We start from the raw sequence: 13,288 nt of genomic DNA, 5'->3' as shown, positions 1-13,288 counted from the left end.
AGATGCATTGACCAAAGAGGAAGAGTTTTTTTAGAGACAACTTGAAGTGGTAGAGGTTCACAGGCAGATTAGACAGAATGCTAATAAACCACATAATTTGAATGACTCCATTAGGATTGTGTGTGTTTTGAAAGCTAAATCTATAAAGAAAAAACATATTACACAGTCCCCAAGATTCAGCAAGCTCTGCACAGAATGCCTGAATAGTGCAAGAGCTGCTGCACGCAATATGGCCGCAAAGCGATCCAGGAACGAGCCCCCGAGATGTGCACAAGCGCGCCTACACTATTCCCACATGGACACCACTGCTATATGCTAATTACCTCATTTGCTGGTGAAAACCATGCAAATGAGGTGAATTAGCGATCCAGGAAGCAGGCAGGAGTCTGTGCAGGAATACTGTAACCTGCAGAAATGTATTCAGTTACTAACCGAATACATTTCTGAAAATTACAAAACGGAGGCATAACAGCTCAAAAGGAAGCATGTATTCAATGTAGTGGGCATGCCAATGGCCAAATATATGGTCATTGGCTTGAAAAATAGTTGCAATTTTATAAAAAACAAGTTTATTTTTTTAGCCTATCTCGGCCGTTTAAGCATAGGGCAGTGATGCGCAAACGGGATTGCCACGAAAATAATAAAAAAACGGGGGAAATAAGCTTTTATACCCAAATCAGCATTTCACTATAATAGTCAATGGCATGCATAAGACAACAATACCAGGGAATAGTGGTTGCTAAGGGGGAAGGCTCAGTGTGAGTGTGGTAACTATGAATCAGCATTCTGGTTTATGTAAATGAGGGGATTGATACTGAATCACAGATTTCCTCTCAGTGTTAGCTTGCACCCAACCGTGTAGGTGCAGCAACACCACTGTATAAGTCTAAGAGGTGGATAACCTCATAAGGGGGAGTGTCATGCATGCTGTAAACTTATTGGAGCTGTGTGGCCTGTGCTTGCCCTTAGCTAAGTAAAGCTAAGGAAGGGAGTGTGTCTGAGACTGCCTAGCAGTGTTTACATTGCCTAAATGGGTGTGCATGCCACGCATCGGGTTTTAAACAAAAAAAAAAAAAAAAAAAGAACAGGAAATAGCAGCTCTGTTCACATCTGAGCACTGGCTATGTGCAGCGCACCTCTGGGCTAAAACGGGAAGGCAATGGGAAGGGAAAACAGTAGTAGGAAGGCAATTAAGAAGAACTAGTATAGCTGGCAGGTGAAATGTATCAGAATCAGCCAATTACACAGGCAGCAGCCCAGCACACTACTGTAAAGTATGCAAACACCTTTCAGTCTGTTTTTCCCCACTAACTCTACACCACTGGTGTACACAGACAGGGAAATTTTACCTGACAAAACTAACAAAAGGTTAGGGGCTGCTGTTGCTCTCATACATCAATATGTGCAAGAGGCTGGGGGTGGTGAGGATGTGAATGCTGATGACCATCCCACAGTGAGGAGGAGGCGAAGAGTGTACAGACCCAGGGTAACCTACCATGGGGCTACATGAGCTGGAGATAGTGGAGTGCTATAGGGTGGACAGGGACATTCTACAGCAAATTGTTGAGCTGTGCTGGCCCCACCTCACACACAGAACCAAAAGAGGGGAAACTATCCCAGTGGATACCAAGGTATGTGTAGGCTTAAGAAGACTAGCCACAGGTACCTTCCAAAGGGCAACTGGGGATATCATGGGGATCTCACAGGCATCGGCATCCAGGGTACTCCACCAGTTCTTGGATGCCATGTCAGCACATGCTGGTGAGCACATATATTCCTCAACACCCGTGAGGTGTTGACCAGCAATATGCATCTCTTCCACCAAACAGCAGAATACCTTGAGGTAGTGGGTGCTATAGACTGCACACACATACGCACATACTCATCAAAGCACCACCCAGTGAGTGGGGTAGGGTCTACATAAATTGTAAGGGCTTCCCCTCCATCAGCTGCCAGGTCATGTGCGATGCCCAGGGTATTACCTTGAATGTGTGTGCTGGCAGCCCTGGAAGCTATCATGACTCCCATATCTAGCATATGACACAGCTGTACCAGTCATTTGCCAGTGGGGACATCCCATATGGCCACCAAGTGGGGGATGCTGGCTACGCACTGGAGCTATGGCTGATGACACCCCTCAGAAATGCACACACACCTGAACGAGAACTCCATAATGAGGCACACGGACAAACCAGAATCATAACAGAGCGTGTGTCTGGGATGCTCAAGTCACGGTTCCCCCAGGTCTTAATGACCATATTTCAATAAAGCCTTATTTAATCAAAAAAGCCAGTAAGTTGTGATAAAAACTGGACCTATAAAAAGGAATTGTGAATAATAGCCTTTTTCTGCATATTTACATATAGGAAACACATCACTTATTTTTTTTAATTTATGGAAATGTTTTCATTTGGAAAGCTGAATATTATATGTAAAGATTGTTTTATTATAGTTAAAAATTTCTGTATAGTAAAGGATAGACAGTTTTAACATGATAACTATCATAATATATTCACAATATATTTAATGTATTGGAGAGTGTATGCCTTTAAAACTTTTGGCTCTTCTTTTTGGGAGTGGGGATATATAAATGGATGAATATGGAGATTTTTATTCACTTGATAAAGCCCTGCATTGAATAAGGGTGAAAGTGCTTGTGTATGAACTGTTATAATAAAATTATTTATTTGTAGCTGACTTCAGTGTGCCCAGACCATTCATTTAATTGATACTAGAGCATGTGTTTGGGATGCTCATGTCACAGTCATGCTGCCTGGACATATCCGGTGGAGCCTTGCAGTACTCTCCAGCTACATGTACACAAATGTTCATAGTATGTGCCATGCTACACAATATGGTCCTGGGGAAACAGCTGCAGCAGGAACAGCACGGGGCAAGACCACACAGCCACCCATCATTGCCAAGGCCATCACAAGCACAGAGTGACTCGGAGGAGGAACTACCTGAGCCTGCCCGTGTTGGCAGAAGGAGGGATGACCAGTATGCCCAGGCCTTGACAAAGAGGCAACGCATAACACATACACTGACACGGTAGGGACCCAGGGAATGACACCTCTCTCTGACTCGCACATACAGTAAAAGGGATGCCAAACATGACACTACCTGTGCTTTACCATGTACAGGGAGTGCACTGTGTGCATCCGACATAGTAAGCCCTCCAGCACCGTCCTCAATACTGGCCCAGCAACAAGGCAAGTCACTCTTCCTATCAATTACTGAAAGGAGTAGTATGTTCTGATAGTTGTATCTATGGTATGGATGTGAGCATGCAAGGGAATCCGGTGGCTGAATGGGATGGCAACAGATAGTGGACACCTATATGGGCAGCATGAAATCAATAACAAATACTGGTGTCAACATACTAGGCAGTACTAGACAAGGTGACAAATCCCACTGCAGTACATGTGGTGGCCCAAATGTGTGTCCATAGGACACACACATCCATGTCAGTGAGGCTCGCATACCCACCACCATCCTCAGCCAACAGGATAGGTCTAGATGACCATAAAGAAAGGCTGAGCTAAGGCCTCCAATTGATGGCAAGGGTGAACAGCCCCCCTCCAGACCTACACAGACAGACTACAACAGGTTTGGCAGTTGTATGTTAGTTCTGAAGGGTAAGAAGTCTGAAACTGAAATGTAGGTCAATAAAACCTGAGATCTGTACTCTACTGATATGCCTCCAGTCTGCATAATAGGTCAGACTACAACATGAAATGGAAGCCAACATAGTACCTGAAATACCAGTACAGTCATAGCAAATGTTTAAAGTTGTCAGGTGTGCCCCCCCCCCAATCCTATGTAGAAATGCAGTAACATGTAAGTGTGAGGAGTAATATCAGGGGAGCACAAATTACCTGAGCTGGCCCAATCTACAGGATAGATTGTTGCATGTGTGCAATATGCAGGGGTTTGTGTGTTAGGTTGTTGTGTGTTCAATTTTGTCTGGAAGTGGTCAGCATGTAGGCATGGAGGGTTGTGTCTCGGTGGCCTGTGTGCAGTACTGTGGTTGACAGGGCCATATTCCGACAACTGCTGTGCCAACCACAATGCTTCTCAGCAATACCCATGTCAGCAGTGATCAATACTGACTGTCCAGATGTCAATATCTGTCACCATCTAAAAGATGGACATGCCATGAATGTGGGCCCATACATACACACAGTACACAGGTGAAAGTACCCTTGACAGAGTGCATAAAATGTAACTCTTAACTGCACACAACTTTGGAATTGTATATACAGGTTAGCAGCACATTAGTTGGCTGTGTAGTATGGAATACTGATGTAGTCTGGCCAATCACTGGCAGACCACAAAAGGCACAGTTATGAAGTATTGAGAGACTGCCTATGTCCCCACACAAGGCAGCATAAGAAGAATGTCCCATGTATATCTGTGAGTCAGCTGCAAGTAACTTCCATATCACACATACACTCAGCTCACCCCACCAGCAGCCACAGGTTTATCACAGGTCATATCCTTGCTGTTGGGAATGAGTACAGTATGACCCCACAGAATGGGGCGTGCTGAAGAGGTGCCCTGTGCAGGTGTGTCCCTAGCTGTAAGCAGCACCCTGCATGCATCCAAACCAATGGATCAATATGGACAGGAACTATTGCCATTAACACCTTGCACACTTACCCTGTCACCCCAGGGTAATCCACTGGCTCACAGCCTGGGAATGTAGGAGTGACAGAATGCATTGGCCTGCTACAGATGGCCTGCATCACTACCAAATTAATTATTTATTTATTTATTGTTGTTTTACATTTGTTAACTGGGAAATTCCGACTGGACCAGGTCCATTTTCAGGGAAGGCCCAGGGAGAAAAGTTCCAGCATCAAGTTACACAAATACAGTACATCCAGCATAATACACAAAACAGGTTACATCATGCATGCTAAGCACAGTAATATAACAAGAAATTAATAAAACACTCCAGGTAAAAGAAGATATAGAACATAGGTAAAAGACAATGACAGTTACAGTACATCAAGCATAATACACAAAATAGGTTTTATCATATATGCTGAGCATAGTAATACAACAAGAAATTAATAAAACACTCCAGGTAAAAGAAGATATAGAACATAGGTAAAAAGACAATATCAGGTATACATTGGTAAGAGAAGAAACTATATCAAGTAAGATTCTACAGTTAAAAGTACCATTTCAGGTGACCAAGCCTACAGGGGATCAGAGATCCAGCATGTGATCAGAGAGGAGTTTGGGGAGTTAATAGTAGTATGGGTATATGTTTTATATATATATATATATATATATATATATATATATATATATATATATATATATATATATATATATATATATATATATATATAACAGTCCTCTGTCAAAGGCCTGTGCCTCACCCATAGTGCCAATGTATGGTATCTCATGGGGTCCCAACTAACAATCTAACGCAGTCAACAGAACACAAATGCAAGGCCATGTTGACTAATCCCAGTAGCATCCCCCCCATGTCCTACTAGATGAACTGTGGACCAATCCATAAATACCGCTGGGATGAAGGGCCAACTATAGGAATACTTCTCAGATATCGCTCACACAATGTTAGGAAGAGGATAGAATAACAGAGTAGGGGGTGTAGAAGTATGGACATCATGGAGTGTGTGAAGTCTGAAACTCTGATTTGTGCCCATACTACCCCTGCCTGCAAACCCAGTAATGGGTGGCTACAAACCTGCTCGTAAACCACAATGTGAAGGGAAACTGACCAGATATATGAACCCTGCCTCTGGGTAACCTGGGTGAATCTGTACAGCTGAGCGGTATGGCCACAGCAGGATATGGCCATTCTGTTATGTCAATATATGTACAAGAAGGGGATCCTCAGCCACCATACTACCAAGGTGCTGAACCATTTACACAGACCCATCAGCAATTGTCTGCAGCTACCCGTCCAGAATGGCAGGAGTGTGTAAGAATGTGCAGGTTGCATACCACAATACTGGACTCAGCTTCATTCATCTTGTATTTCCCAGGAAATAACTGTGAGCAAATAATTATATCTGTCAGGAGTTGATGACATAATACATCACAATGTAAGACAGTACACACATCTGAATATTTCTGCTAACACCAACCATGTAACACAAGCAGTACAGACAGCAATAGTTACAGTATCCCCCCACCTGTCACCCATTGTGACTCCATATTGACAACCTATCTACAGATATCCTGCAGAAACAGGTTGCTAGCTGTAGGTGTAGAACACCAAACCTTGGACTGGAGTACAACCCTACCTGGAATGGATTCACACACTCAATACAGAAGGTCATATTGGGCATGCTCTTATACTTAGAGAAGTGAAGCCCATGTCTGACAATACAGTGGACTATACATATCTGTCATTCGCAGATGTCTGTGCACACACAACAAATTGTACACCATTTATGCTTCACACACACATTGGATAGGAATACTCACACATATCCAAGGCCAACACATTATAATATGTCAAACATACACACACAGAGATGTGAGGAAGAGAGAGACAGACAGTGACAGAGAGAATTCCATTATGAGGCCTGTCCCACCCACTACACATCCAATTGGCTGATATCACATGATGTGCTGATGTCAATCACTGTAGACATTCCTTTTGGTAGCCCTCAGCCCTATAGTGTCTGTGGTGCTTGTGATAACTGTGTAACATGATAGTACAAATCAGTATTCATGTAGCATTTGTATACTCAGTCCTGTCAAATGTAAAGTTGTGTGTGACTGAGTGTGTGTGTATGTTCCCAGAGGAATGATTTATGGCCCATTCACACACACTGCACTTCCCATTGCCCATGTTAGCACTCCTGCTGATGTCAGTCACCTTAAAATAACCCTTTGGCCAAGTCTCGGTTGTATAAACTCTGTGGTACTCGTGTTGACTGTGTATTACTGTTGTGTAGCAAACTAGTTAGGTAGGTGTTCTAATCCCAGACCAGGGTGTCTCTAGCACAAACTCATCTCATCTCTGTATTATTATATGCCTCTCCATCCTTTATCAACCTATCAAAATCTAACCTTCAGAAACTTGCCACATCCTACCACAGCATTGCCAGGTTTGCCACAGGTTCCCAATTTCGTACCCATCATTGTGTTAACCTCAAAAAACTTGACTGGCTTGAACTTCAAAATCTTATTCTTCTACATCAGTTAGTTACCACCCATAAAATTCTCCATTACTCTACTAATACACCCATACTTAACAACCTTGTTACCCCTTACAGGAATCTTACTTCCCTCCACTCAGCTAACAAACTGCTAGTAGCTACTCTCAAATCTTACAATAAATCTGGTGACTCCTTGTTCACAAATGTTGGCTTATACTGGAATAAACTTCCTACGGAACTGACTACTTTAGGCTCATCACAACTTTTCAAGAAACAGTTAAAGAACTATTTCAAATCACACTGGCTTTGCCCTTGCTCAAATCCTGACTGACCACAGCATCCAACTCTCACTATAGTTCTCTCCATTACCTTGTTATACATCCATCTCTTCTACTTGTCTCTCTCACTAGTAATACCCCTCCTCTGTAGCTCACCTAACATCCACTTGGATATTACTATTCCTATAATATCACTTTCTCTTTACACTAGATATATTACTGCAACCTGTCATCTCATCTATTATTTATACCTGTATGTTGCTTCCTGCTGTTCAAATCTGGTTCTTAAAACTATTGCCTGGCACAAATGTTTATCATAATTGTTAATTCTGCAAATATTGTATAAACTCTATTGTTTATTATTATTTTTTGTCATTTACAATTCATGTTTATGCAAAGAATATGGGATTAACGATCCTAGCATTATTTTTTATCTGTTAAATTGTTGCTGTACTGTCACTATGCTATATTGGAATAGTTTTTTTTTTTTTTTTTTTGATTTTTATATTTGTCTCTTACTGTGCTGTTTTTTTATGTTTATTTACTAGTATATATAGTGGAGCTTTTCTCCTTGGGCCTCTGCTGAAAATGGACATATATCCAGCCAGACTAGCCCAGTCAACAAATGTAAAATAAAATAAATAAATAAATAGAAATGTAACGTCCATGGCCCTTACAATAACTGCATAATACCATAGTGTAGCAAACTGGTTAGGTAGGAGGTCTAATCCTGGTCCTGGCAACTGTGGTAATGTGTGAGAGAGTGTGTGTGACTTTATTGACACCTGATTTTGTGGAGATTCATGATTACTACACTTCCCTTACCCCTCCTTTAGCACTGCTGCTGATGTCACTCACCTTCAAAGATACCTTTGGACAATTCTCCACAATGTAAGCTCTGTGGCATGTACGATAAATGTGTAACACTGTGATAACAATATATAGCTAGGTAGGGGTTCAAAACTCAGTACTGACAAGTGTGTATGTGTCTGTTATATGTATCCTGCGTGGGGTTGGTGTGATTGTATAATAACAGGATCCATTGGGAGGTGAGTTTTGCTAAATTATTATGTTGAGAACCTAGTATATGTCACAATGTCCACATTACAAGGCCAACAGATGACAAACACCAGAGAGGTTGGTGTAGACAATCCACAGCCCTAAATGTGACAGTATGGATTAGTGAACAATATAGGCAACGCTTCTATTACTTAGGGAACACTTTCCACCCACTTATCATACACAAACACACTTGGCTAGGCAACAACCACTATATTGATAGTTCCCCTGCATATTACCTCACAGATAGTACCCATGGTGTGATAGCAGTGCACTACATATCTGTTGACCACAACAATGCCACTGACATCAGAAAGTACTTTGATGTGTTACATCTCCTGACTGTGTGTTATCCAGCAAGTAAAATGACATGGCACCCTGTTCCATCCCCTCAGTAGCCAAATAAATGTGTACAGTGGCCCTTTTGCCATGTTCCCCACTGGACACCTACAACAACTGTAGAGTCTGCAAATGTACCCCACAAAGGGAATACCATGCCTTATACACATGCCCTTCATGGACAGATGTCACTAACTCCACTGAATACCCATATTCTACTGTCAATGTAGGTGCAATCACAATCTCAGTTCCATAGCCAGGTCTCCTTAAATGAGGGCAGGAATGCTACATCAGAAAATACCAATCTGTCCACACAACATGCCCCAGAGACCTCAATACACTTGCACATGTCAAAGAACATGCATGCGGGACATGTGCACAACCCAGACACTGACCATGTTATGGAATATAGATCACATACATGGGAAGCAGTGCACATCACTGGCCACCCACAATAGAAACCTGGATGAGTAGATGGTGAATACAATATCCACCCCCTTGAGACCACTCCAGTGACTACACACCAGAGCCACACTGGGGACTGTTGTCATGTGGCCTGATGCCAAGGTATTCCCTTGGGCTAGCCTTGTAGAGCCTTCAGGCCCATTCACCTACTACACACCTATGAAGCAATGAACCTATGGATCTCAGTACTGGCAAATCTGTGTGTGTGTGTGTGTGTGTGTGTGTGTGTGTGTGTGTGTGTGTGTGTGTGTGTGTGTGTGTGTGTGTGTGTGTGTGTGTGTGTGTGCATGTGAATAGTAATCCCAGTGTGTTTGGTTGATGAATATCCCCTGTGGCTGTAGTTATTAGCAATCGGAGGTGTGTCCAAACCAGAACATGTACCATTCCCTATTCTACAACAGATGTTGTACATCAACATGTACCTATGTACAACCCGCAGCCCTATAATTTGAGGCATATGTAATCACTGTGTTAGAGACCAGGAATTACTGTGCACATACTGTACCCTGTCTATGACATGGTGGATGTGTCACCACACTGCCATACCCTGTGGTCTTGCTGCAGGGCCACATCCTGGTGACACACAGATGCCTAGAACGGACATGGAATACAGCAAGTGGGAACGCATTCACTCAGCACTTCACTTGTGGGGAGAGATAGGGGTAAAGCTGGCACTGAATGTGTAGCCAAGACTGTGGCCAATATCTGTTGTCTCAGGATAGGTATTAGCTTTGTGCAGTAACACGTAGCACTTGTGTTTAATGCTGTGGAGGTTGCTGATGTAACAATCACAGCTGTTGTGACTGTCGTCAGTGTCTGCTGCATCTCTGCTGCCATAGATGCCTGTCAGGGATGCCATGAGGGATTCAAAGTTGTGTTTGAGGATAATAAGGGAATTCAACAGTCATGGGACACCACCTTTCCTGCAACAGTGTCCTCCTTCTGATGTACACTTCAGTACTGGCAGGGGACCATTACATTATCTCTTAGTGTTTGGAGGACAGTGTCGGTTCTGTTGGCTCTGGCTTGTACCATGCATTCATGTATCTGTTTGTACAGTGCTATGTGTATGATTCCACAATCATGCAGCTACATCCCATTGCAATGGGTGCAGTGAATACATCCACCCTTGTTTTCATGGCTGCAAAGTCAGCTTTGGAGAGTTTTTGCCAGGTGGTTATCTTTGTGGGGAATGTGGCTGACAAGTTGAGTCCCATGTTGATTACAGCCTGTGTGAATCTCACCATGCAGGGATTGACATCTGGGGATGAGCAATGGTCCCATATTTAAGTGATCAACACAGGTAATGGCTGCTGCATCCTCTACCATGGGTCAGTATGAGCTTGTCTAGGGCACTGGAAATGAATCCCAGAAGTGCTGGGCCATGGTACTGGCAATTGGCGACATTCCCCAGGTGATGGAAGGGTAGTTGAAGACTCACACTATGTCAGTGTTGCATTGGACCATCAGAGATGGCAGGGTGTTGAGGAATGTGCATTGACAGTCTAGGGACATAGATGTGGACCTATAGCAGGCTATGGTCTGAATAGCACCATTACCCCAAGGTGGTTGTACCGGGAGTGTCTCCAATGCATTATGATGTGATGCTAGTCTGGAGGTGTTCCTGTCCATAATGAATATGGAGACAACACTTCCTGTGGAGGTGTGGTGAAGTCCATGTTTGGGGGCTGACAGCTGTGGAATGCGTCATACCCTGATACTGCAAGTCTGCTGTCTGCTGCTGTGAATCACCTCCCCACTACAGCAGACATGTGTCCTCCACTCCAACTGCTATGATTGACTGCATCCTGACAGTTAGATGCCCACTGTTAAGCAGCATGACCCTCAGATTGCATATATCTGTAGCTGTTATGGTGGTGATAACATTAGAAACACTGCCCAATAAGGCACCATAGGGGTGGCAAGACACGTAGCCATTACCTGGCAACCCAGTGGTGACAGATGTTGGACATCTGTGGCAAGTCATTGGGTTATGGCAATCATGCCATCCCAGGCAGAGAGGCCCTGGATCCCCTGAGAATGACACATAACATGTAAGCCAATGTTGCAGTCAGCCATCTGTTGATAGTACCACAGCATCATTCTGGGTGACAGAGGTACACTGCCCAGGGCTACTGTCACACCTGCCTGAACCGCATAGTCAGAAAGTTCAACTATGCATCGTGTCATGTAGTCCAGGGAGGTGTGTCCCAATTCATTCACACCGACATGGCTATGGAGTAATACTCACAGTTGTTGTGGAGTGACATGACTGGCCGTGTCATGTGTTAGATGCTGGCATGTGATTGATATTTGGCTGTTACCTACTCCATATTCAACCTAGTGAGTGGGATGTGTGTGCCTCAATATTGAGTTACCCATGATCACTGTATTGTGCAAGGTGGTTAGCCTTAGGGGCTTAGGTTGGGGCACACTGTAGGTTAAATATTTGTCCCTTGGCATGTGCCATGTTGCGGTGTCTGAGTGGGTGTCTGCCTTGCTGGTCTGTGGTGTTTGGGTAGGTGTCCATTGAGTGCCTCTGGGAAGGTGGGTGTGTGGCTTTTCACTGTATGTCATGCCAGTCAAAGTGGGTGTCATGGTTAGGTACGTGTTCAACATGGTATGGTGCAGGTGTTGATGTTATCCGTTTGACCTGCTAGTCCATTATTTGCTGTAGACTTCATATGTCCACATCGGGATGATATATGGGTAACCCTCACAGGTCTGAGTATTTGGAGTTTAGAGGGGAGGATTGTCTGTGTACATGTGGCTGTTGCAACAGTGCCCCAGAATGGACATGTGCACCAGGTCAATGGGTGAAAGCACAGATAGCTGTCCTTCAAACATGGCAGGAGGGGTGGTCATAATTAGTGAGTACTGGGGTGACATCTGTGATGAACGAGTACTGCTGGCAGGTCACAGGTGTGCCACACTTCATGATACAATAACCTGGTGAAGTGCCAAGCCATAATGCTAGTTGAAGTGCAAGACAGAAAGAACTAGCATGATGTACGGGTGGAACAGAAGGCAGACTGTCTGCCACCTTTAATACTTTACCACAGCTGGGCAGTTATCAGCAGCTTTGGCCATGGTAAAGTTCAGTAAGCCCTATAGTTTCATACATGGGTAGTATCCCAAGTTATATGCAGTCACACTTGCATGTTACACCAGCTACAGTGCACTGGCTGACAGAAATAGTTTAACACATATGGTATCATTATGTTAGTACTTTTAGCAGTGCTTTTTCAAATAAGAGTAGATTGCAGAAAGCTGGGCCCTTGAGTACTGAGTATCTTGTTCTAAGTGTTTGAGCTGTATGTTTGTATGTATCTCCTATTGGATATTGATCTGATATGTTGATATTAACTGTAGACTACTATGTTCTTTGGATATGTCATTGGGGACTGATGTCATGTAGTAATGGCATACCTTTCAGTTTCAGATGTGTATCTTTCAATACATTCATCCTAATGCATAACCTGTTGGCTATCTACTTTCTGTCTGTCCTCTATACAGATGTGGAGAAGTCAGGTATTGCTAGGCCATACCACTATTTAGGTGCCCACATTGTATCGTTCTGTGGGCCTGGACACTGCTGCTAGTTCTGACATATGGGACATTCCTTAATGAGGGCCTTGCCCAATTTCCTTTCCTGTGTGAGAGACATTACAGAGGTGGTGGCCTACAGATTCACATACAGTGGGTGGCAATACGTCACAGGACAGAACATGTGGAGACAGCCAACCAACATGGGGGACATATCCCCAGATTTGTGAACAGATTCTATGTCATCAGTGCTGTTATACACATAGCGGATTGATAGCTTGACAGGGTTTGTGTGGATATGCATTTAGTTTGTGACATCATGACTCAGTGATATGTCTCTAACATACCTCTCCACTGGCACACTATCCACAGACTGGCCACATATCCGCCTGTCATGTTTTGTGTGTTCACCAGACAGTTGGTGTCCTTGGTATATCAGTTGTGGACTCT

The sequence above is a fragment of the Protopterus annectens genome, chromosome 7.part0, assembly GCF_019279795.1.
Source record: "Protopterus annectens isolate FY-2018-M chromosome 7.part0, PAN1.0, whole genome shotgun sequence".
NCBI classification, from domain to species: Eukaryota; Metazoa; Chordata; order Ceratodontiformes; family Protopteridae; genus Protopterus; species Protopterus annectens.
This window is presented reverse-complemented; position numbering follows the sequence as displayed.